The sequence below is a fragment of the Anolis sagrei genome, chromosome 3 (assembly GCF_037176765.1).
Source record: "Anolis sagrei isolate rAnoSag1 chromosome 3, rAnoSag1.mat, whole genome shotgun sequence".
Classification (NCBI taxonomy): Eukaryota; Metazoa; Chordata; class Lepidosauria; order Squamata; family Dactyloidae; genus Anolis; species Anolis sagrei.
Window position 1 is genome coordinate 147,740,261 of NC_090023.1, and position 24,752 is coordinate 147,765,012.

The following is a 24,752-nucleotide window of genomic DNA, read 5'->3' on the forward strand; positions in this document are numbered from 1 at the left end:
ACATTGTTATGCTCTTTCTTGTTCTGTTTCCATTGACCTTATAGTCCCCTTCTTTTATTATATAGAATGTATATGCATAAATAAAGCTAGCCACAAGGGGAAAGTAACTTGCCCAAGAAACTACGTACAAAGGCATAAATTGAGCGATGACTCTAACCTCAATCCATCTATTTTAACTCGTATTTGGACTAGAAATCTAGGACACCAGGTTTCAAATTCCTTCCCAGCTATCAAAACCCAATTGGTGATCTTGGGCAAGTCATAATCCCTCAGTCTTAAGAGAAAGGCAACAACAAATCCCTCTGAACAAATGTTACCAAGAAAACCCTGTGATAGGGTCAATATAAATCAGAACTGATTTCTAGGCACAGAGCTATGACAAAGTACTCATTTAATAAAAGGTGAACTAGTGAGTCCAAGACACAATAATTTGCTAGAGAGCATCTCTATTGTCTCACTCTTGTATTCATACTTTCCAGTTCCTCTCACCATTTATTCTTCCCTTGCTTCCTTTCTAAGGCAGCAATCCTCCATGCACATCTATGTGGGAATGAATCCTCAATCTTCCTATATATTAAGAATATACTTGTTTATATATACGGGATTGAAGGACACGTACTCTTGTCTCAGCTCCCAACACTTCCTCAAATGAAACCACTCTTACTATACTGTTTTATACTGTTTTATCAATAGCATTGAATTGTTGCCAACACTGTGAACTGCCCTGAGTCCTCTTTGGGGTTGAGAAGGGCAATAGATGTACAAATACTGCAAACAAACAAACAAACAAATATACTGGTACTGCTGTCTGCAACATTAGAGCCAACCACACTGGAGAATGAGGCATGTCGCAAGCTGGGAAGAGGGGTAAGCTAGGAGCAATACTATGGTCCTAGGAACAGGAATTTGGAAAAGGGTGAGGTGAGAACAAGGCTTGGGCTTACTGTCAGAGAAGAGAAGAGAGGGTGAGGTGATTGTGGTAGAAGTAGAGTTGCCAGAATGAAAACAGCCCCAAGTTAGGTTATTTGGAAGAGGGCAAATCAGCTGATAGTGTTGTTACCTGGTTGCGTGAAATTCCCTCTTCTTCACAACCAGTGTTTAATCCAGCAACCTTAGGTAGGAGGGGGAGAAAAATGGGGAGGCTGCTTCTAAAGAAGTAAAGCTGGGGAAATAAGGGTAAGACAAAAGCAAGAAAGGATAGCAAAAGAAGGAAATTGTGTTTTATGTATTATCAAAGGCTGCTGTTATTGCTGTTGCTTGTTATTATTGTTGCATTATTTCATGCTCTTTTATGCTGTCTTAATTGTTATTGCTTTGCTTTTAATTGTATTCTGCCTTGGGTTTGGCCCCATGTAAGCACTTACAAGGACTTTTTATTTTCACCCTCCAGGAAAGTTTAAATTAAAGCAATATTCCTCAAAATGAAATGGACTGTGTATACTCATGTATAGGTTAACCTCATGTATAAGTTGAGGGCTGATTTTTTAGGCCAAAATTATAGATTTGTATATGATCTGCGGATACATCTGGGCAGGCATGTAGCCGGGGGGGGGGGGCTTGAGGGGCTTCAGCCCCCCCCCCCCCCCCCCCCGAAATTCTCATGGTGATTCGTGAAAAGGCCTTACTGGTGCATTATTTAAACTGTTATGTTTATTCATATCATGATCTGATCACCATACTCAATATCTCCCATATGCATGGGGTATTGGGGTAATGATACAAAAGGTTTGCTAGGGTAGACCCTCTTTCACTCAGACTCAGCCCCCCCCCCCAAACTCAGCCCCCCCCCAAACTCAGCCCCCCCCCCCCCCCCAAATTGAAATCCTGGCTACGGGCCTGCATCTGGGGTCATTCCATGGAAAGAGGAAAGCACCAATGCCAATTAAGGAAACCTGCTGCAATTGCTATTTCCCTGCTCAGGCATTGGGCGACACAGAAAGAGTCTCCTTGAAGACTGAGTAAATACAATCAGGCGTCTCCTGGGCAACGTTTCTTGTAAACAGCTGATCTTTCCAACCCAAAAGCATTGCTTTATATACAATACTTTAGACACGAAATAAAGCTCAAGCATTCAAAAAGGACAGAAACAGGACCATGGCAGAAAAATAGAAGGGGATCCGTGGTTTTTTAAAAGCTTCCTCCCAGGATGGACTTGTATCTTGCGCCTTGCCACTCTCTTCAGAGATGGGGATTGATGCTTTTTTTATAAGAGTTTGGGTACTTATTCTGAACTGTGGATAAGTTAAACCAAGTTTTTTTTAATTTTCTGACTCAAATTTCTAGACAAATATGTGAGCAATAGGTTACCTCTGCATTTTTCTGGTATCTCCAAGCTGCCTAAGATGATGGATGCAAAGAAAATGCAGCATCTGTTCTCAGGATAGCAGATGCAACAGAAATCAAGCAAAGGAAAGCTAGCAATAAAAGAAAATGATCCTAATGCTTAACTAGTGTAGTATTGCTAAGATGCTTTGGCGCTTTGACTATAACTCCAGAATAAGATGTATCTCAGTGGAAATGGGTAAAAACAATTCCTAACACTACATATGCCATGTGATTGGTGGGAGGGGAAAAACACAGGGGAGAGGGAGTCAGGATATTTCAAGAAAGTGTTTGGATGCAAAGCCATTAATGTTTTGTTATCAATGCTTGCTAGGCAGAAGGTGAAATGTTATAAATGAAATAAATGATGTTGTTCTTGCTTCTTTGGCACCAAAATGAAGGAATCTCCTTGAGTTCAAAGGGTCCATACTTCTGGCCTTTTTACACTTCATATGACTTCCCTTTAGTGCCTTTAATGTAGCCATTAACAAATGGCTTCACATAACTTCCCAGAGCCACGGGGGAGCAGTGGGTTAAACACCAGTGGACTGCTGACCTGAAGGTTGGGTTGCTGACCTGAAGGTTGCCAGTTTGAATCCATGAGATGGGGTGAGCTCTTGTCTGTCAGCTCTAGCTTGCCGGGACATGAGAGAAGCCTCCCAGCAGGATGGTAAGAAATCCGGATGTCCCCTGGGCAATATCTCTGTAGACGATAAATTCTCACACACCAGCAGCTGGACTGCTGACCTGAAGGTTGGGTTGCTGACCTGAAAGTTGCCGGTTTGAATCTATGAGATGGAGTGAGTTCTTGTTTGTCAGCTCTAGCTTGCCGGGACATGAGAGAAGCCTCCCAGCAGGATGGTAAGACATCCAGGTGTCCCCTGGGCAATGTCTCTGTAGACGGTCAATTCTCTCACACCAGTAGCTGGACTGCTGACCTGAAGGTTGGGTTTGAATCCATGAGATGGGGTGAGCTCTTGTCTGTCAGCTCTAGCTTGCTGGGACATGAGAGAAGCCTCCCAGCAGGATGGTAAGACATCCAGGTGTCCCCTGGACAACTTTTCTATAGACTATCAATTCTCTCACACCAGAAGCAACTTGCAGTATGTTCTCAAATTGCTTCTGATACGATAAAAAAAAAAAACTTCTTTGACTCTGTGCCTCCCATCCACACATTAGGGCTTCCTTTTTGAACAGGGGACATTATGCATGCTGATATCTAGCTTCAACTTATGTGTACTTGAACTAGAACTGGGGCAATCTGGGAATTTTGAATATTTGTACAGATACAATAATGGTCTAAATCACGTTAAACCCAACTGGAGTTGATACGTTAACTTCATGGGATTTGCCAATGTGATAACTCATCATTTACAGTTGAATCAGTGGCTTTACTCTTGTTGGGACTAACCAAAAGGGCGCCAGTCAACATGCAAAGGGAAAAGCACACATCACTTTTCAACTCTTTTCTCATTCCAAGCTTTAATTTCTAAGGCACTGAAAACAGTGGTAGAAAAGACTATTCAAATGCTGTACTATTTTTAATACACTGGGGAAAAAAATAGAAATGTCAATTTACATATTGTATATTGTTTCTTCAGATTGGTTTGGAACACCATGGGGCCTCTATATGTGCAATGAGCTGTGAATACAAGGTGTGGACTATTACTCCCTGTCTCATAGCTTTTGTGCAGAGACATGAACAGTACATGCAGAGAAAACCAGGCATAAATTTAAAAAACCACAATGCATGCAGGGCAGTTTGGAGATGCGCCCAGAACACTGACAGTCTCCCTGGGACCACAAATGGTGGTCATGGGCTACAGCTCTGTTGAGCCATGTCTTTAATATAGCCATTAACAAATGGAATGATACTGACTTTTTGACCAGTGTATCTTGATGACAAAGAAGAAACTAAATACACTGGTAGGAAAGACTATCCAAATGCATATCGGCATCCTCCATAATTCCAAACCAAAAGGTCAAGCACATATGAATGTTTACCTGTCTACACTGATGAGAAAAAGACATTGAGTAGGACATTTCCAGGAGCCAACACTGTGCAGTGACTTCAGTGTTGGACTATAGCTCTGAAGAATTCCTACTCATCCATGGAAATCCACTGGGTGACCTTGGGCAAGTTACAATCTTTTGGTCTCAGAGAAAAGCAAGGGCAAAGTACCAAGATAAACGCATGATAGTTTCATCCGAGGGTTTCCATACATCGGAAACTTTTCATAACAGTGTGTGTTTATCAGTGTTTTTGTGTTCTTTTAGTGTTTATGTGACCTTTGGATTTGGGTGTCATGACTTTGTAATCTATACACATATTATGTATGAAAATATGTATGTGTGTACGTGGCTGGGGTGTCCACTTACACAGACAAGCTCCTGCCTCCACAAACAGCTATAGCTCCCACTGCTCAGGAGACACCAATGGGCCTCCCTCCAATGATATTGCAGGTTACAGTGAGTGCCGTGAACATGTACAAGATCCCTGCCAATGGCCTCCACAAGCACCATACTGCCCAAGTTAAGACTTTCATATGGGGATAATTTCATCCTAGATTTTATGTGTTTCCTCCACCACAGACATCCCAGTGTTTCTTACTATCTCAATTGGTGTGGAATTTGCATGACCCCGCCCACTGCCTCTTCCTTAACTCTTTCCTTTTATTTTCTATGGCACACAGGAATTGACCAGCAACTGAACATACTAGAGAGGTTTGGGGAGAATTCATCATGATTTATAGGAGTAGTGGGTACTGGGATGTATAGTTCACCTGCAATCTAAGAACACTCTGAATTCCACCAACATAGAACACCCATGACCAACAAAAAATCCTGGGGGTCTTTGGAGGGATCTATAGGAGTTGTTGTTCACCTACATCCAGAGCGCACTATGAACCCAAATGATGATGGGTCTGGACCAAACGTGGCATGCATACCCAGTATGCCCACATTTGAATACTGGTGGGTTTTGAGGGGAATTGGCCTGGGCACCTTGGAGTTGTAGGTACTGGGATTCATAATTCATCTGCAATCAAAGAGCACTCTGAATTCCACCAAAGATGGAATTGGATCAAGCTGGGCACACAGAGCCCCAATGACCAGCAAAAAGTAGTGGTCTTTTCTTTGGGGAAAATTCACCTTGATTTGGGGGAGTTGTAGTTCACCTATATCCAGAGAACACTGTGACCAGACTAGGCACACACACCTAATATGTTGAAATTTGATTACTGGAGGGGTTTGGGGGGGCGGGAACTGACCTTACTTTGTGGGAGTTGTAGTTCACCCACAACTAGAGAAACTGTGATCTCCACCGATGATGGACCTGGACCAAACTTGGCACACAGAGTCCCCATGACTAACTCAACCTACTGGAGGGGTTTGAGGGGACTGACTCACCATAGTGGGAGTTGTAGTTTACCCTACAGGCAGAGAGCACACTGCACCCCATGGATGATGCATCTAGAGCAAACTTACCCAACATAACAAACTCTTAAGTACGGATGGAGTTTTTCGGGGGTAACCTGGCAAGATGTGAGTTGTAGTTCACCCACAACCTTATGCATTTTGTACAATTATAAATTGACTTTTTCAAATAACCTGGGCAATGCTGGGTACCCAAGTTAGTTATATAATATAGCTCAAATGCTTTGCAGTTGTGTGGTTTTATTGCTATACCATTGCTTTCCTGCTACAACTCCATAGGGCAAATTAAATAAAGAGGCCAATAATGAGACAATGAGTACCGATAGAGCTGCTTTACTAAACAAGAGCTTGAACCTTGAGTTTTACTCTCCAAAAGGCAAATCGGCTTTGTCCCAGAAAGGTTGTCATCAGGACCAACTGCAGTCTTATTGTTATTTGTTCACCTGCAAGCAGCTATGTTGAGTCAAGGTAAGACTTTTCTCTCATTCTTTCATTTACAGCTTCTATAAAATATTTTTTTTTATCTATGCTTTGCTTTTTAGACACTTACTTCCCTTAGCAATGCCATAGGGAATCTAATTTCTTGTTCATAGACATAATAGATCTTAAAGCCTCTTCCTTATCTTAGACGGTCTATGTGGGAATGGGAGGTATTTTTAGAGAAAGCCGCCAGAGAGGTTCCAAGTTTTACTTTCTTACCTAACAACCTATATTTAGCATCCAGAACATCTCTCTGACATTTCCCTATGTCACTGGTACCCACACTTCTACAGGTCCCTTAGCTATGATCCCTATAAGGCTGGTTAGATGTCTGAAGACGCTGGGCAGCTTCTGCATGGAGGCAACGCTCCGAGTAGTCCTTCCACCATCACAAACCAAGCATTTCATATTTTCCCAACTTTATGCTCTATTAAAGAGTGTGCTCCCTTTCTATAGCTACAACAGTATATTCATGGACATTACATAAAGGGGCATTTTCTCCATTTGAAGTAAGAACATTGCTACCCAAACTTTCATGAGTCTCGGAAAATCTCACTGGAAATCTTCTTTCGTGTTTCTCAGACTCAAATCAATGCAGAGTAGTACTGACTGTTTTCCTTGACTTTTCTAGCTCAGACACTTTGAGTTCAGCATACTATATTTTTTTCAACCCTAGGTTTTTTAGCACCACAAGGTACTTGAAACAGTAGGTATGGAGATATCTAAGGCTCCTTCCACACAACTAAATAAAATCCCACATTATTTGCTTTAAACTGGAATATATGGCAGTGTGGACTCAGAGACAGGGGTGGCTCAACCCATTACGCAAAGTAAGCATTTGCAGTATGGTTGATTTTGCCCAGGGGCGCTCTTGAGGTGCTCTTGGGGGAAAATAGACCTTGACATATGCGAGTTGTAGTTACTGGGATGTTCACCTAAAATCAAAAAGCATTCTGAACTCCACCAATGATGGAATTGAACCAAATATGGCACACAGAACTCCCACGACGAACAGAAAATATATATCAGTGATTTTTTTTTTTGGGGGGGGGGGGGGCAAAATACTGTTTGCTTACCATTGAAAATTGCCTAGGGCCACCTCTGCTCAGAGAACCCAGTTCAAAGCAGATATTGTGGGATGTTCTGCCTTGATATTCTGGGTTATATGGCTGTTTGGAAGAGCCCTAAGTACGTTGCCCTTTCGTACAAGGTAGGCAAGGGCAATAAACACCTGATTCTTGCTTCTTTCTACCAAATACTGAGAGTAAGACTTCAGCAGAACAGTTTGATGTCTTTATTTTCGTCCTGGAAGCAAGGCTAAGGCTGGGGATGAAGTAGTCATTGTGCTTCCAGGTTTGCATCCACCATTTCTTTAAGAGATTTGGCATTTGTGTGTCAAATTTTGACTACAGAAAAAAAGATCGGACATCTCTGACAAGATGTGAAGATAGGATGTAAGCATCCTAGAAACGGATTGCTCCTTCTATTTAAAGCCGAAGGGAAAGTCAGCTAGCTGGACATCGAAATTCTGTAGTTTCTGCCATCTGTTCTCCAGACTCCGATTAGAAGTAGAGAACTACAGGCATTACACTGAGAGGATTTGTGAAATGTATCAATTACAAACAAGATTTTGCTTTCATTATCCTTAGATTTCAAGGGCAGAGGAGAGAGTATTATTCTTGTCTCATAAGAGAAACACGACATTTCACAGTAATTTCTGATCCAAGCACAAGAGTTCAGATTGGGTTAGAGACTCTCTGTCCAAAATTAAACCATCATTATAGTATTTTCATTCTCTCTGGAGCAGTTTAAGAGATGAGATATGAAAGCTGACCTTTAGCGTTACCACCTTAGCCGGAGCAAATGAGGTCCCTGCAGTTAAATAAAATCCCTTCTGCTTAGACCATTCAGGAGAGATTCTCTGTGTGTGCGGAAAACAGAAAATCTACTGGGGGGAAAAAGCAGGGCAAGCTGCAAACTGAGTACAGTAATTACAGTAAATGTCTGTGCTTAGGAAAGACAATTGTAAAATAAATTATTGATAAATTATTAATGTCTAACATTTCCTTTCTAAGCAAGATGCCTTGAGTTCTGGTGCTGTACAATTTCCAAGTGTCTATTTGCAAATCAGGGACGCAAAGTGGACCAGTGAAATCCCACGTATGAATTATTTCTCAGGAGACTAGGCACCTGCTCTAGATGTAGAGAAAAGAAATTGATTTGAATATTATGTAATATAATATATTGTATATACATATAATATGTATAGTATGATAATGTAATACAATGTATTACTAATAATAATATGATATTATAATTATATATTTATATTACATGTAATATTATCAATAATATTACAATATAATGGTATAGTACAATATGGTAATATTTAATACTGATATTGTACTATGCTAATATAATAAATTGTGTGTGTGTGTGTGTGTGTATATATATCTTGTGAACCGCTCTGAGTGCCCTTTGGGGTGAGAAGGGAGGCATATAAATGCCGTAAATAAAAATAAATAAATAAATAGGTTGACATAGTGCTGGTAGCAGTATACTATAAATGAGAAAGGTTTCCTGCTTTGCTGGTGGGATATATTAGGAGGCAGGAGAATATGGCAGAATATACTTAGTCTGTCTTGTGAGATATACTTAGGTATGTCCAAGAGGAAGAGATGATTTAGTCAGATGGCTAAAAAAGAAATTAAAAAAAAAAGATTTCAAAAGCCCTGGTCAGCAACATGGGCATGTTGAAGCTTTCAACACCTGCAGTGAACACTTTGAGGGCATCCCTTCAGAAATATGTAATATTACAGTTCAGATATCTTGCTTTTCTAGTATTGAAAAGTTGCTCCCGTTGATTCAGTAGTTGATTATTTAAACCTGGGAAAGCATTTAGTCACCCTGAGGGTGGAAGGAATCCCCAGGCCAAAGTCCATAGAGAAATACACTTAATTTCTATGCTGTTCGAGTTTTCCCAACTACTCTAGAGGCTGTTTAAAATATGACTCGTAACTAGCAGCTATGTCTTCTTTCTTATTTCTTCTAGACTACGCACAAAGGACCCAACCTAGGTTGTGTCTTTAGCTGCAGGAGGGAGTAAAAGAAATCAGTTTTTTTGCTGTCGCTTTGGCTGCAATATGGATGGGATCAGTATGTATCACATTTTTGTCAAACCATATATATTGATACAAATTGGTAATTTGAGATTAACCGTTTGGACTTGGACCTCAGTGACAGGGCAGAGGGAAGAGAGTCAAATGCTAAAGCCACTTTATTTGTCTTGAGTGAAGGACTAAAATTTAAGAGTCAGAAAAGATAGGAAGGGTTGAGAGTTGTTAGGCATCTTTTTAAGGTTTTATCTATTTTGGCCCCCTGACTATTTTGGCTTCACATTCTTCATCCCACAAAAAGGCAACTTGCAGCAGTGCTCCATGGGCTCTCCACGGCTGTTTCTATCTCTCTCTTAAAGTCCTTTCATCCTTCATTGCCTCTCCTGACCCACCATCATGACTAGGAGGAACTCACCTTAGACACACATGCACAGACCGCTCCAGGGAGCCTCCAGCAGCAAGAACAAGGGTTGGGGTCTCTGGTTCTCCTTTGGGTAGTTTTGCAGGAGGTTCAGTGGCTCTTGACCCCCCGGACTATTGAGGCCCTCACCCACACACTCCCTGCTCAGGGTCTGCACAGCACAAAGTGCTGATGTGGAGTACTGTGAATTTGACTCTTGGAGACTCTGCTCACACAGGCATCCTTGAGTTATTAATAGTCAATGGGATCTCAGAGTCCAAGGGTCTCAGATAGCACCAGCACAGGCAAGGCTGGGAAGGGGAAAAGTGCACCTCAGCACTCCTGCAGCCCCCACCTAGACCTGAGGCCAGATGCCAACAAGAGGTTGGGTCTCTTCATCCTGCAAACTGTGGTTTCTCTGTGTAGCCATCTTTGTGGCTGTGTAAGGATTGTGAAAATCACGTATGCCTGAATCATCAACGAAAACATATTTCACACTAGGCTGCTAAGGCAGAATTGACAACAGAGTAGGTAGCTCTGTGGAATTTGGAAGCAATGAAAGATGAAAGCACATCAAAAGGTTTTGAGGGTAGGAGGCAAGCACAAACAATTGGTCCAAATATTATTCTGTCACTGGAGATGGATACGATTGTATTAGTCTATATTTAACAGAGAAAGAAATAACAAGAATGACAAGATGGGGAGAAAATAAATCAATGTTGCAGCACCTTTGAGTACCTCATCACATGAGAGTTTTGCTCTGTCATAAGATGCTTTCACCACCGAGCCAGTACAGGGCTTGCCGGAGCCCATGACGTGATGTAGGGTTACTTCTGGCAGGGCTCCATGCCGGCTCTGTGTTGTAAGCATGTTGGGAGTAAGAATTCAGAGCACAAGTAACTTCCTCGGTTCTGATTGAGTAAGCCGGGAACAATGTGGGGGGAAGGCAGACAGGGTCAGCTTCTCCCGTATGATGGGGAAGGAGGCATGTAGGGTGCAGAGCAACAGTTTACACTACTGCTCACAGATTCCCCAATGTCACTCGGCTTCAGGACCTCATCACAATGAGGTCCTGTACAAACTGGCTTTTATTTTAGCATGAGCTTTTGTACTTCAAATTCAGTAAATGGACATTTCACATTTCAATTTGCATACTTTTATGAACATGAGTGTATATTTATTTTTTTCAAAAAGCTTAAATTCCATTTTCAATAACATCTAAGTGTAAATTGTAAACTAAGTCACAAACCGATCCAAACAGAATTGACTAGAAAACAGAAGTGTTACTTTTGAACGATAACTTCCAGAGTCCATAACCAGCGTAATCAAAACAAGTCACGTTTCTAAACTCTATCTGAAAAAGAACTGTGTGTCTTAAAATTAACATAAAGAAACAAGAATTTGGAAACGCTTGACATGGCAAGCAGAAAAGCCAAAACTACAAGACTGAAAATTATAGAACTGAAAGGGGAGGAGGGCTGTCAGTAAGAGTTACTGTAGGATGAGGAGCTTTAAAGCAAATTATGTATTTTCGCACAACAGTGAAAAAGTTCATTTTTCAACCAGTGCCACAGCTGCTAGGAAAGTTTCCATAATCTTTGACTTTAGTTTCTAAGGAAATTCTACCCATTGGCTTACTTTGATCTAGATAGAAGAACTAGAAAGGATTCTAGGTCAAGCTAGAGACTTGCCTGAGCAAGAGCCTGCTCCAATGTGATCCCTGTCTGGCTCCCCAGGTTTTGCTCTTGACTCCTGTTTAAATGCCAAAAGTCCATCAGCGCACAAAGTGAATTTTCCTGCTTCTTGGCAAGGAGTTGGACTGGATGGCCTGTGAGGTCTCTCCCAGCTCTAAGATTCTATGAATAAATCAGGTCTAAAGCACTCTCAATCCCTGTTCCTCACTACCAGTCTACATGCAGAATTTAAATCTATCTATACACATAATAAAAGTGAAAAATGTGTATGTGTGTATGTGGCGAGCGCAGCATTTTTCCGAATGAAGCAGAGAGTGTTTGAGGACTGGGACATCCGTAGGGATACCAAGGTGCTTGTTTATCAAGCTATTGTCCTCCCAGCTCTGCTATACGCCTGCGAAACTTGGACATGCAACTCCTGGAACGATTCCATCAGCGCTGCCTCTGGAAAATCCTGCAAATCTCTTGGGAAGACAGGCGGACAAAAATCAGCGTGCTGGAAGAAGTAAAGACCACCAGCATTGAAGCCATGGTCCTCCGCCATCAACTCCGCTGGACCGGCCACGTTGTCCAGATGCACAACCACCATTTCCCAAAGCAGTTGCTCTACTCCGAACTCAATAATGGAAAACAGAATGTTGGTGGGCAGGAAAAGAGATTTAAAGATGGGCTCAAAGCCAGCCTTAAAAACTCTGGCATAGACACTGAGAACTGGGAAGCCCTGGCCCTTGAGCACTCCAGCTGGAGGTCAGCTGTGACCAGCAGTGCTGCAGAATTTGAAGAAGCACAAATGCATCAAGGCAATCCCAACTGGGACCGCCTTCCACCTGGAAACCAATGCCCTCACTGTGGAAAAAGATGCAGATTAAGAATAAGGCTCCACAGCCACCTACAAACTCACAAGAATTCTGGTCCTGGAAGACTATCCTACTCGGCCAACAAGGTGTCCAGTTACACATACAGACTCCAACCTCCACAAACAGGCTATACTTCCAAGTGCTGAGTAGCCTCCAAAGGCACTCCCTCAACTGGCACTGCAGGTTAGAGCGAGCGTCATGAACATGTAGCCCATACGCTACTAATATCCTCTCCAAACACTATGGCCCATCACCCAAGAAATGCTTTAATTTGGGGAGGAATTTCATCCTGGATTTGACGTGTTTCCTCCACTACAGGCAGGTATCCCAGGGTTCCTTGTGTGGAATTTGCATGACCCTGCCCACTGCCTCTCCCTTAACCCTTTCCTACCTTTTCCTATGGCACACAGAAAACACAGAGTAATTGATCAGCAACTGAACAGACTGGTGGGGTTTGGGAGACTGAGGCCAACTGTAAATACTGCAGATCAAGAATAGGGCTCCACAGCTACCTACAAACTCACAAGAATTCTGATCCTGGAAGACTATCCTACTCGGCCAACGAGGGATTGCCTAAGTAAGTAGGCGATCCCTACTTACTTAAGGGTGACTGCCCTTGGCATATGGGAATTGTAGTTCACCCTTATCCAGAGAGCACTGAACCCAGCCGATGACAGATCTGGACCAAACTTGGGACACACACAAAGTATGGCCAACTGTGCATACGAGCCCGGTTTGGGGAGGATTGAAACACAATTCTGGGAATTGTAGTTCACCCACATCATTATAAATTTTCTAATGAAATCGCATTTTGGCTTTTTCCTAATAAATAGCGTTACTAATTAACTTAATGATATGACCTAACACCACCAAACAAGCAGTGCCTTTTTCAGATAACCTGGGCACCTTTGGGTACCCAGGCTAGTGTAAAATAAAGGTAAGCATTCATTAAACACATACACACACATTGTCATTTATTTTATTTATTTATTTACAACATTTCTACCCCGCTCTTCTCATTCCTACAGGGGGACTCAGAGCAACTAACAATGGCAACAATTCAATGCTGCAATAATTACAATTGTAATAACAAGATAAAATCATAGAATACAATAGATTAAAACAAACATTAGTCATACAGTCGTAAAGCCATTTCAATTATAACAATTGTATGGTCCAATTCAGTGTTCAGGTGCTGTTAAGCCCATTAGCCAAAAGCCTGGTTCCACAACCATGTCTTCAGTTATCTCCTGGAAGAAAGGAGGGAGGACGCCGATCTAATTTAGCTGGGGAGCGAATTCCACAGGCGGGGGGTCACCACCGAGAAGAAAACGGCAGTCTCTAACTTAATGCCTTCCAAAGGTCTTGGGCAAATGAGTCTGGAGGCATTATTTTTGCAGACAAAATATTACAGTGAATATTATGACAAAACATTTTTAAAATACTTATAATTACCTATCATTATTTGAAAATAAAATTTTTTTGGATACACATGGCGTTCCTACAAGAGTGAGTAAAACTCCACTGCAAATGTCTGAATAGGGAATTTGTCTTCCACATGAAATGTATAATATTCCGGCTAAGTTCTGGTTTGGTGTAATACTGAGAAGAGCACCAACAATCCAAAGGCTTGGTTGTGTTTCACACTAATATCCAAAGGTAGGAGAAGTCACCTTTTTAGATTACAATTTGTAGTCTACTATTGTAACATGTTTAGGCTTTGACAATTTCTCTCAGCATTGGCTGCATTGTGAGAGACTCTTCTCTTAAGCCATGCATTTCAGTAGAGTTGCATTCATGCCCCTGCATCACTTTCTGAATTCTGCTTTTGGCTTCTCTCATTATGAAAGGTGATCCAGTAACCCTGCCACTCTGCATATGAATCTCTATGTACCCTCCCCAGGCCAGCAGAAGCTATTTTCACTCTCCCTGCCTATATATACAAACCTCGAGGGAACACACGTTGTGGGTTGTGTGTGGCACTCTGCTTGAAGATCTCCAGCAGTTAAAGTTTTGTGTGTGTTTCAGAGGCCAGGCTTTGTCAGCTTCTCCGTGATATTGGACTTAATGTCATTGGTGCAAGCAACTTTTTAGAAAAGTATATTGTGCAGGATTCTTGGCACTTCTTCATACATCCAAAGGCACACTCAGCCTAAACATTTGTGTTAGCTCACATTCTTGCAGGATTTGGATTACGATCATGGCTAACTGGATTACTATTGTACTCTTTTGGCTGTGATCATAACATAGACTTCTGATTTATGTATTTATTACTGGGAAGCCTACATTGGGACAACAGAAAGCAGTGAATGACACCATATAAGATGGGAGCTATTTGTATTGCAGCTATGGACAATCTTTGGTGGTGTACAGAAACTCTTTCAGAAACTGTCAGGCCATTATATGTTAATCAAGGTGGTCAGTTGAAACATTCACACCTAGCTCCAGCAGACAAAAGTCCTTTGTCTCACCCTGGTCATTCACAGATATATAAACCCTTTTTCCTAGTTCCAACAGACTTCACTACTTCTGAGGATGCTTGCCATAGATGCCGGAGAAACGTCAGGAGAGAATGCCTCTAGACCATGGCCATATAGCCCGAAAAAATCTACAACAGCCCAGAAACTCTTTTCTTATCATTTGGCTTTCCAGGATTTCAAAACAGCAATACAGATAAGTTTATATTCTTGATTCACAGGATTGACAATCACACAAAGTTGTGTTCTCACTAATTACAACATAAAAGTATTGGTTTCAGCTAACTTAGCAATGCATTTGTCTGTAAAAATAAAATCTGCAATCATTCATTACATGATTTATAATCTTCTGCCTTGATGAAAATCCAATTTTTGGGTGTGCATCAACAGTCCATTTTAACCATATCAAAACATTTTGACAACTATTAAAGTAGCCTGAATTTCAGATTTGGTTAGATTTTATAGAATATCTATTCCTCTCGCCATTCTCTTTGTTTTTTAGGTATAGGTTTTCCCCTGACATTAAGTCTAATCGAGTCCAACTCGGGGGTGGTGCTCATTATTTCTAAGCCAAAGAGCCGGCATTGTCCGTAGACATATCCTAGGTCATGTGGCTGGCATGACTGCATGGAACACTGTTACGTTCCCACTGGGGTGGTACCTATTGATCTACTCCAACGTGCATGTTTTCGAACTACTAGCTTGGCAGAAGCTGGGGCTAGCAGCGGGAGCTCACCCCACTCCATGGATTCGAACCATCAACCTTCCAATCAGCAAGTTCAGCAGCTCAGTGGTTTAATCTGCTGCACCACCGTCCCCCGTCCCCCCAAACCCCAATTTCTATTAAACCACTTTGCCAGGTAGTGCTCTAAAACAAAAACAAAAATTCCGGCAACAGTGACATTCAGTGAGCAATCTGCAGAAGGCCCAAAGACGGTAGTGTATTCCAGCTCAATTTATTCACCTTCCCCTGAATCCTATATGATTTGTTAGGTTACAGAACTTGAGGAATACCTAGCTATGTAACAGAAGAGCTAAGGAACCATTTTACTGAATTGTGAAGCTGTGTAGTGGGACGCGAAAGAGACACGATGCCAGTGTGCACCACTGCACATCATAACCCAATGTACCTTGGACACTTTCCTGGCTCTGCTACATAGTAATGCAATACTAGCCCTCTGCTGAATATGAATGTTTCGCAGTTGCAGAATTCTAATTCCCTCAAGCATAACAAAAAGTAAGACCTCAACAGTATTCAGAGTTTTTTGCAGTTTTCCTAGCTCTATACCATAATATCTGAAGACAAGATTAAACAGAAAATGAGACACATCTAGCTGTGGATTATGGCTTTGCCAGTAGATGGGACTATATGATCCCAGGGATTCCTTTCGACTCTGCAGTTTTAAGATTCTGTGGCATTATCTGGTTAAAATCCCAGCTTCCCTATAAAGCTTAAGTCTTCTGCATGAGCCAATTGCAGCCTCTTTAACCTAATTGCATGATTGTTGTAAGGGTAAAAGTAAGGGTGATGAAAATAATGTACAGTGTCTTCAGTTTCAGGAGATAAATGGAATGAAATTAGTATAGAGAGAGAGAGTGGGGGGGGGGGGGAGGAGGGAGATAAACATAATCACCTCACATCTAATCACATCTCAACAAAAGATTGCTCCAGGCACTGCCAGGCTATCAAATGCTAATCAAGGTGGTCAGTTAAAACATTCGCACCTAGCTTCAGCAGACAAGAGTCCTTTGTCCCACGCTGGTCTTTCCACAGATATATAAACCCATTTTCCTAGTTCCAACAGACCTCACTACCTCTGAGGATGCTTGCCATAGATGCAGGCAAAACGTCAGGAGAGAATGCCTCTAGAACATGGCCATATAGCCCGAAAAAACCTACAACAACCCATAAACTTAATTGTCTCAAAGAAATGCTTTTCCTAAGGTCCTTTAGGGCAGCCACAAAAGCTACTATCATACTTTTCATCTGTGCTTTTCATCTGAAGAACAGACAAGCACCTTGAGCTCTGAGGATTACCTGGGAAGGAATCCCACTGGAACACTAGGCATTACTCTGGACCGTGCTCTGACTTACAAGAAGCACTGCTTGAATATCAAGCAAAAAATTGGTGCCAAAAATAACATACAGAAGCTGACAGGCACAACCTGGTGATCACAACCAGACATAGTGAAGACATCTGCCCTTGTGCTTTGCTATTCTGCTGCTGAATACGCATTCCCAGTGTGAAATACATCTCACCATGTTAAAACAGTGGCCGTGGCCCTTAATGCCACATTGTCACAGGATGTCTATGCCCAACACCACTAGAGAAATTATACTGTTTAACCGGTATTTCACCACCTGTCATCTGCTGGGAAGTAGCAGCCAGTAAAGAAAGGACCAAGGCATGAACATCTCCGGACTATCCTCTGTTCGGATATCAGCCAGCAAGTCAATGCTTTAAATCAAGAAATAATGGTTTTAACTGCCATTCTCATCTTGGACAGTGAAGAGAGTGCTGGCTGCCAACTATCTTGAAGCTTGATCATTTTAAGGCATGAGGCATATTTAGAAACTATTTAAAATGACTGTTTTATTCCCTCTGTTCCCTGCATGAATTCAAAGAGACTGCTGTATATACTGTTGTCCTATTTGAACTCTTGAACAAGTAAAGATACTGTTACTTGCTACACAAGCATGAGCCAACAATGTGATGTGGCGGCAAAAAAAAAAAGCCAATGGTATTTTGGCCTGCATCAATAGGAGTCTAGTGTCTAGATCTAGGGAAGTCATGCTCCCCCTCTATTCTGCCTTGGTTAGACCACACCTGGAATACTGTGTCCAATTCTGGGCAGTGAAATTGAAGGGAGATGTTGACAAGCTGGAATGTGTCCAAAGGAGGGTGACTAAAATGATCAAGGGTCTGGAGAACAAGCCCTATGAGGAGTGGCTTAAAGAGCTGTTTAGCTTGAAGAAGGGAAGGCTGAGAGGAGACATTATAGCCATGTATAAATGTGTAAGAGGAAGGCATAGGGAGGAGGGAGCAAACTTGTTTTCTGCTGCCCTGGAGACTAGGACGCGGAACAATGGCTTCAAACTACAAGAAAGGAGATTCCATCTGAACATTAGGAAGAACTTCCTGACTGTGAGAGCTGTTCAGCAGTGGAACTCTCTGCCTCAGAGTGTGGTAGAGGCTCCTTCTTTGGAAGCTTTTAAACAGAGGCTGGATGGCCATCTATCAGGGGTGCTTTGAATGCAATTTTCCTGCTTCTTGGCAGGGAGTTGGTCTGGATGGCCCATGAGGTCTCTTCCAACTGTATGATTCTATGAGTGACACTTTATTTTACTGCAGGATTTATTTTGATTCAGAAACTGTGGTAAACCTTCTGCTTCTCTGCTTATTTACATTTACCAACTCCAACAATATCTCACCTTCATAGGTGACAATCGCAGCAAAGAAAATCAAAGCTACTTAGAGCCTTTCCACACAATCATACAGCGACTAGACAATGCGATTGAATAATGATTTCAGTAATGAGACGCTGAGGATTCATGTTCTTATTGATTGTATTGGTTGTATTGGTTTTGTATGGTTTTTATATTCATGCTAAATGTTTTAATTGTATTTTGTATTGTTGGGGGCATTGAATTGTGCCAACTGTAAACCGCCTCGAGTCGCCTTCAGGCCGAGAAAGGTGGTATATAAATACGGCAAATAAATAAATAAATATAGCCCGGAATATCAAGATAGAAAATCTCATAATATCTGCGTTGAACTGGATTATCTGACTCCACACTGCCATATATTCCAGTTCAAAGCAGATAATGTGGGATTTTATTCAGCTGTGGGGAAGGGGCCCTATTCTGTCAATTGAAAGTGTTGCGGCACAGCAGAAAGCAAGGGCAACCAAACTGACTTCCTCAAGGTCCCGATCCCCAAATACACCATCAGTGTTCAGCTTGCATTCCTTCAGATAGTGTGGCACAGAGTGGTTGCCAGATGTGGTTTGATGTCCAGAGGGGGACACCAGGAGGAGATTAGGAAGAGAGGATTTCATAAGACTGCCATAATATTTTAAATCCTTCCAATTTATCACTGTAGCAGGTGAATGCTAAAGTCCGACTAGCATTAGGCAGCCCAGTTATGACATCTAGTGGCCAAGTGCATGTGTGCCTTATTTCTCCTGCGGCTGTGCCTGTGCGGAAGGACTCTGCCATCCAGTGGGCCCAATCAGTGCAGGATAGCAGAAAATGACTTTTCACAGTCAATTTTTAGTTTGATTTTTTAAAATGACCTTCCATTTATGTTTGGGATTATGCAGTTGGCCTTTTGTCCAAAACCATCCTGCCAAACATGCTATTCAGTCCCATAGAATCATAGAATCATGGAGTTGGAAGAGATCTCATGGGCCATCCAGTCCAACCCCCTGCCAAGAAGCAGAAAAATTGCATTCAAAGCACCCCTGACAGATGGCCATCCAGTCTCTGTTTAAAATCTTCCAAAGAAGGAGCTTCCATCACACTCCGGGGCAGAGAGTTACACTGCTGAACAGCTCTCACAGTCAGGAAGTTCTTCCTCATGTTCAGGTGGAATCTCCTTTCTTGTAGTTTGAAGCCATTGTTCCGTGTCCTAGTCTCCAGGGCAGCAGAATACAAGTTTGCTCCCTCCTCCCTATCACTTCCTCTCACATATTTATTCATGGCTATCATGTCTCCTCTCAGCCTTCTCTTCTTCAGGCTAAACATGCCCAGCTCTTTAAGATGCTCCTCATAGGGCTTAGACAACCCTCTGAGAGTAGACCACGTTGACCATTAAAGCAGACTCGATCTGATGTCCCTTATCTACATAGATCCTGGGGTATATGGCAGATGTTGCTAAGGGGGTTAAAAGAGGGAGGGGAAACCCCCGATTTCCCCACCCAATCTTCTTAGGGAACTGGTGGTATGGTGGATGGTTGCCAAACTGATTACAATGTAGACGGGAGTGTTGCAACTGATCAGCCATAATAATGGGCGGGGGGGGGGGGAGGATGCCATCCCGTGTCTCTGGGCTGCCTGGGTCTGAGGAAGTGCAGGATGGCTATCAAAATAGCTGTTACCAGTTCTATTAAGGAACCAACCCAGCTATCTTGAGTGTTCCTAACTTGGGGGACAACCCAAATCCTGGCTCGAGATTCGGGTTTTCTCCTGAGTTAGCTTAACCCAGGGGAAAGTCATATTAAGTCAGCCTTCCTCCATGTTAAACCACCCTAGGGCTGATCCTACATCACATCAACCTAGGAGGTCAGTGTAAATGTGCCCTGAGAGCCCAGAAGTCAAATCCTTGCTAAGCCATGGAAACCTACTAGGTGACCTTGTGCAAATCAGATTCTTTCAGCTTCAGAGGAAAGCAATGGCATAGCCCTCCAAAAATTGCCTGCTGACCCACAACAACAATAGGGCAGAAGTGTTGCCTGGTTGAGAATTCTAAATATACTTCCCTAAACATCAGGTCCAAAGTGAACCTGATACTGAAGTACGGAAGAGCCCATAGTGACATGTATCAGTATTTTCCCTATAATAATATTGGACCAATGCAGAACAATCAAAATGCATGTGGGTGGATATGTTTAAACTTACATACAGTACAATTTTGTCTGATTGCATGGAATTCTCATTAGGTTTAATGCAATTACTCCCAGGCAAATGTGCAAAATGATTCCTATCCTTTTTTTCTACACCATTTTTTCTTACTGAAATTGCCTCCCTGATGTCATTAGACCAGTAAAAGGGAAAAGATTGGCTCGCCTCTCTCCTTCCGCTCTGCAGGGCTATTAGCAGCTTAGTAGGAAATGATAAATCTGCTGTAAGAAAAAAAACCCTAAATGACTCTTAGACCCCACCTACCTTTCCATTATAATACAGACTGAATGCATTATATGGTCATATAATCCAATTTGATGCACTTAGAAGTGTCCCACATCACCTGGCCTCCATGACATAAGAGAGGGGCAGTGTCACCCTGCGTGCAGCATTATATGGGGAAAGCGTTGCCCTCGTCGAGAGGCCCCGTGTTCTGGGGGAAGCATCGAACAACGCTTCTACCCCAGTTGGGGATGGAGCCTCCGCTGGAAGTCACATGACATTGTGTGATATCCTGCATAGGGCTCCATCCTGAAGATGGCATGGAAGCATCCTAGGCTGCTGATTTAGACAAGTATGATGAAGTCCTAAAGCTGTATATATGAGTCTACATTGTCATATAATTAATTTCAATGTAATTAATCTGCATCCTGAAACTGCATTATATGGCAGCATAGATACCATATAATACAATTACTCCTCTCAACTCTGGAATACTCAGCTGTTTTGTTTTCTTTAATTTAAGAGCTTCAGGTTTATATCTACACGATATCTATCCTGCCCCTCAGGGGTTATTCCAAAGGCTCACCATATCTTGTGAAATGATAGTCAGGGAAAAGATAGAAGAATCTTATTTTCTGTGTTCTGAAAAAGATTTCCAGGAATATGTAGGAGCAGATGGAATATGAAGAATTTCAGAAGGTGGACAAATGTTGAACAGCTGAAGAATAAGACATAGGACTTCATCAGACAGAGCGGGTGGAAATGGGGGAAAGAGAAGGGAACCATCTTACTCTGTTCCTTTCTGGCTTTCCCTGTCTGAGGGATGGCCAGCCAGCCCACATCCTTACCTGTCTTTTCCCCACTTCTCACATCTTAAGGCTGTTTGGAGTCAGGTAGCTTCTGACTCTTGAAGACAGGGCTACATTTTCATGCACTGCGGAAGAGGAGCTCCATAGAGTCCCACTGGAAATGCGCTTACATCATGTGATGATCTCCATGGGCTCTGTTTCCACAGCATATGGAAACAGAGCCCTACGCCCGTCTGATGAGGTCCTTAGTCTTGTTACAATAACAGAGAGAAAAGTGTGTGAATATTCAGCATCATTGGCATGACCTAGGCCAGAAGCAATTAATATTGTGTGATGATGAAAAGTCATGGCAGTAAATAAAGATGCAAGATGACCAATGAAAAATAATTTTCTCACATTTTATGGAGTAAATTATACAAATTATGTGCGAGTTTCTCTTTCCACTTTTTAGTCTTTGCATCCCAAATAACACAATTTGGGAAAGTTCTTGCTTATATGATATTTGCCTATGCTCCTTTAAGAAGTAGGAGGTCATGTTAAATAGACTATATGTGTGCTACCTAAACTGTATCTTCTCCAAATAATTAACATGCATCTATCCATGTGTATTTTTTTAAAATTCTGCAATGAAAGACTCATTTCATCTGAATATAATGGCACCGGTCAAGCACAAAAATGTTTGGAATCACCCAGGAATGAAAAATTAGGAAGCGCTGAAGGCAACACTTAAAGTGCATATCAGAAATTTATTCCTTAGCACAAGCAGTTGTAAAGTGACCTTTTAACTCCAAAGTAAAACAAGAATATGATGAAAAGAACAAAACAAGTTTATAATTTTTCCAGTACAGCCTTTCATGTGAAAGGATCTTCTTGTTGGCTAATTCTGGGTGTAAAACACTAATAACACAAGCAGGAGAGGTGCCAATCACAACTATAAACGATGACAAAAGATCTGAGAAAGAACGACACAGGTTTCTCTGATGTGGTTTCCAGTAGAATCACGTCACTTTGAGAATGATGGAAAACTTCCAAAATCTTCTCCTAAGCCTTTCAACTTTATTCTGTGTTTGAGTTCCTGGTATTGCTTATTGAGTGATTGAACTGGACTCTGGATATATCATAGACTGCTTTAGTTGTGGTCACTTTGAACACTTCCCAGCAAGATTCACCAGATCCTTTCCTCTAGTCTGTAGCCTGATTCTGTGTTCACCCTTCTTCCATGGTGGCCATCCTACATCACAATTTCATACCTGTTCTTACTACAGACAAATATAAAGCAAAGCACATACATTTTTATGGTTCTGAGTACCATGTTTTCAGAGTTGGCCCACACGTTTGATGTTTGAAATAAACTTTTCCAGTACAAGGGATTTTTTCCCTTCAAATCCTACATGGTGTTTCTGTGTCTCTGTGCCACACCTGCCATACTGCAGACACACATACACACGAACACAGAGAGACCCTTTGCAGTCAGTAGCTGGGAATTACTTTTCAGCATCACAGAAGTCCTAGGAAGTGGGTCCCAGTGACTAATACTCCTTCTAGCAACCTCATCAGAAGGGATACTTTTTGGCGGCGTACACTGGTTCACTTTTCTTTTTGCAACGGAGCCCGCCATGATGTAGAGCTGCTTCTGGCAGGGCTCCATTGCAAAAGGGAAGGTGAACCGTTGTATGCTTCCCATGTTACATAGAAATCAACAGGGGGGAGCTGAGCAGTGGATGCTTCCCCCCATGATATGAGGTGGGAGGAAGCTGGGCAATGTGTGGCGTGGGGCAATGGGTTCCCCTCGCATCCTGTCGGGCACAACCAGATTCACCATGTGTGGTGACTACAGCTGCCAGTATGATGAGGTTGTTTACCTGTGTGAGATCATCAGGACAGTGAGAGACCAAGTGCTAGATAATCTAGATAATCTAATTGACTGTATAAAATCTGGATATGAAAAAGGATATGATATTTCATCAGTTTCATTCTTAAACAGGAATGGGTTTTCTTTTACCCCTCAGACTGTGACCTGTTTAATTTCTGCACTCATTCTTCTGCTTTCTGCATTTTGAGCCACAACTAACAGGTCCCCCTCCCCCCCCCCCCCCCATAAATGTCCTTTCCACACTCTTTTTTCTCTGGCCCCATCCATATAATCCAGTTTCTCAATCTAGATTATCTACTTTGAATTAGATTATATGGCAGTGTCGACTCATATAATCCAGTTCAAAACAGATAACCTGGACTCAGAAACTGGATTATATGGTGGTGTAGATGTACCCTCGGTCATTACAAAGGGTCACTATATCACAGATAAGTTCTCCCAAAACAATCAAACCATCCCCCCTACCCATCCCCACAGACTCTGTCTACACCTGAACTATAATATGAAGAATGGTGCGAAGATACATACGCACACACAGAGGTATCTCCCAAATCTTTTGATTTTAACGCATGTGAAGTTTCTGAAATCAGGTCAATTCACACCCCAACTGTTCAACTGAAGTCTAGTTGTTTAGCTAATTGTGATTTCTGGGACAGTCTGTCATAACTCCTGGAAAAGCTGCTGGTTTGATAAATTATGCATGCTAGAATTTAGCGTATTTTCCACATAACTTTGTAGGTATGTGGCAGACACTGGAATTTTGATTGGCTTCTGGGCATCTGGTGTATGTATATATGTTTGTGTGTTAAATCTTGCATTGGCAGGCTTGCAATTTTCTTCTATAACTAGTATGGAGTTTGAGAATGTGAGTGCTCTATTGCTGACAGAAACAGAAATATGATGCATGGAGATGAAATGGCACAAATGCTTTTGTCTTAAGACCATGAAAAAAATTACCATATCTTTCTCTGCTTCCATGTGCACAGAGTAAACAGTAGTCATTTCATATCTATACAAACAATAAAGCATTAATTTTCCCAGATCAATAACCATGATAAGACAGCCAATTTCCACTTTAGGTAGAGATAACTTATGCACTTTGTGTGCGCTTTCAGGTCACCTGTTGACTTACTGTGACCTCATATGGTATACTGCAGTATATTAAATAAATTACTCTGCCATTATATATTGATTGATCAATTAATATGTTTTTGAAAGGGGACAGATACGTATCATCTATTGACATCCCTCCCTCCATGCAAATGAGCTTGTAATAAAGAAGCCACATTGAGACATGTAAAGTTATCTGGAGAGAAAACAAAGATCTTACAGGGATTACAATTGTGTGTGGGTGGTGGTGAGGGGGATGAATGACTCTGAGGAATCTCAATACACAACAGTGGGAGGCCTTTGCCCTATGATTTGTATCAGTCTTCACTCCAAT

General features: G+C 41.9%; 1 protein-coding gene across 3 annotated transcripts in view; it reads right to left on the minus strand.

Moving 5' to 3' along the window:
- Positions 1-9,969, minus strand: part of MYOZ1 (myozenin 1) — a 41,075-nt gene extending 31,106 nt beyond the window's left edge. Inside the window, exons 1-2 of one of the 3 annotated variants that reach the window (XM_067466952.1) lie at positions 9,769-9,968; positions 1,061-1,162 (exon numbers count right to left, since the gene is read on the minus strand). The gene's annotated coding sequence lies outside the window, so the exon portion shown is untranslated. Of the gene's footprint in view, positions 1-1,060; positions 1,163-9,768 lie in introns of all 3 variants that reach the window. The other 2 variants (XM_060769184.2, XM_060769183.2) reach the window with 2 other exon arrangements.
- Between the last annotated feature and the right edge of the window lie 14,783 nt (positions 9,970-24,752).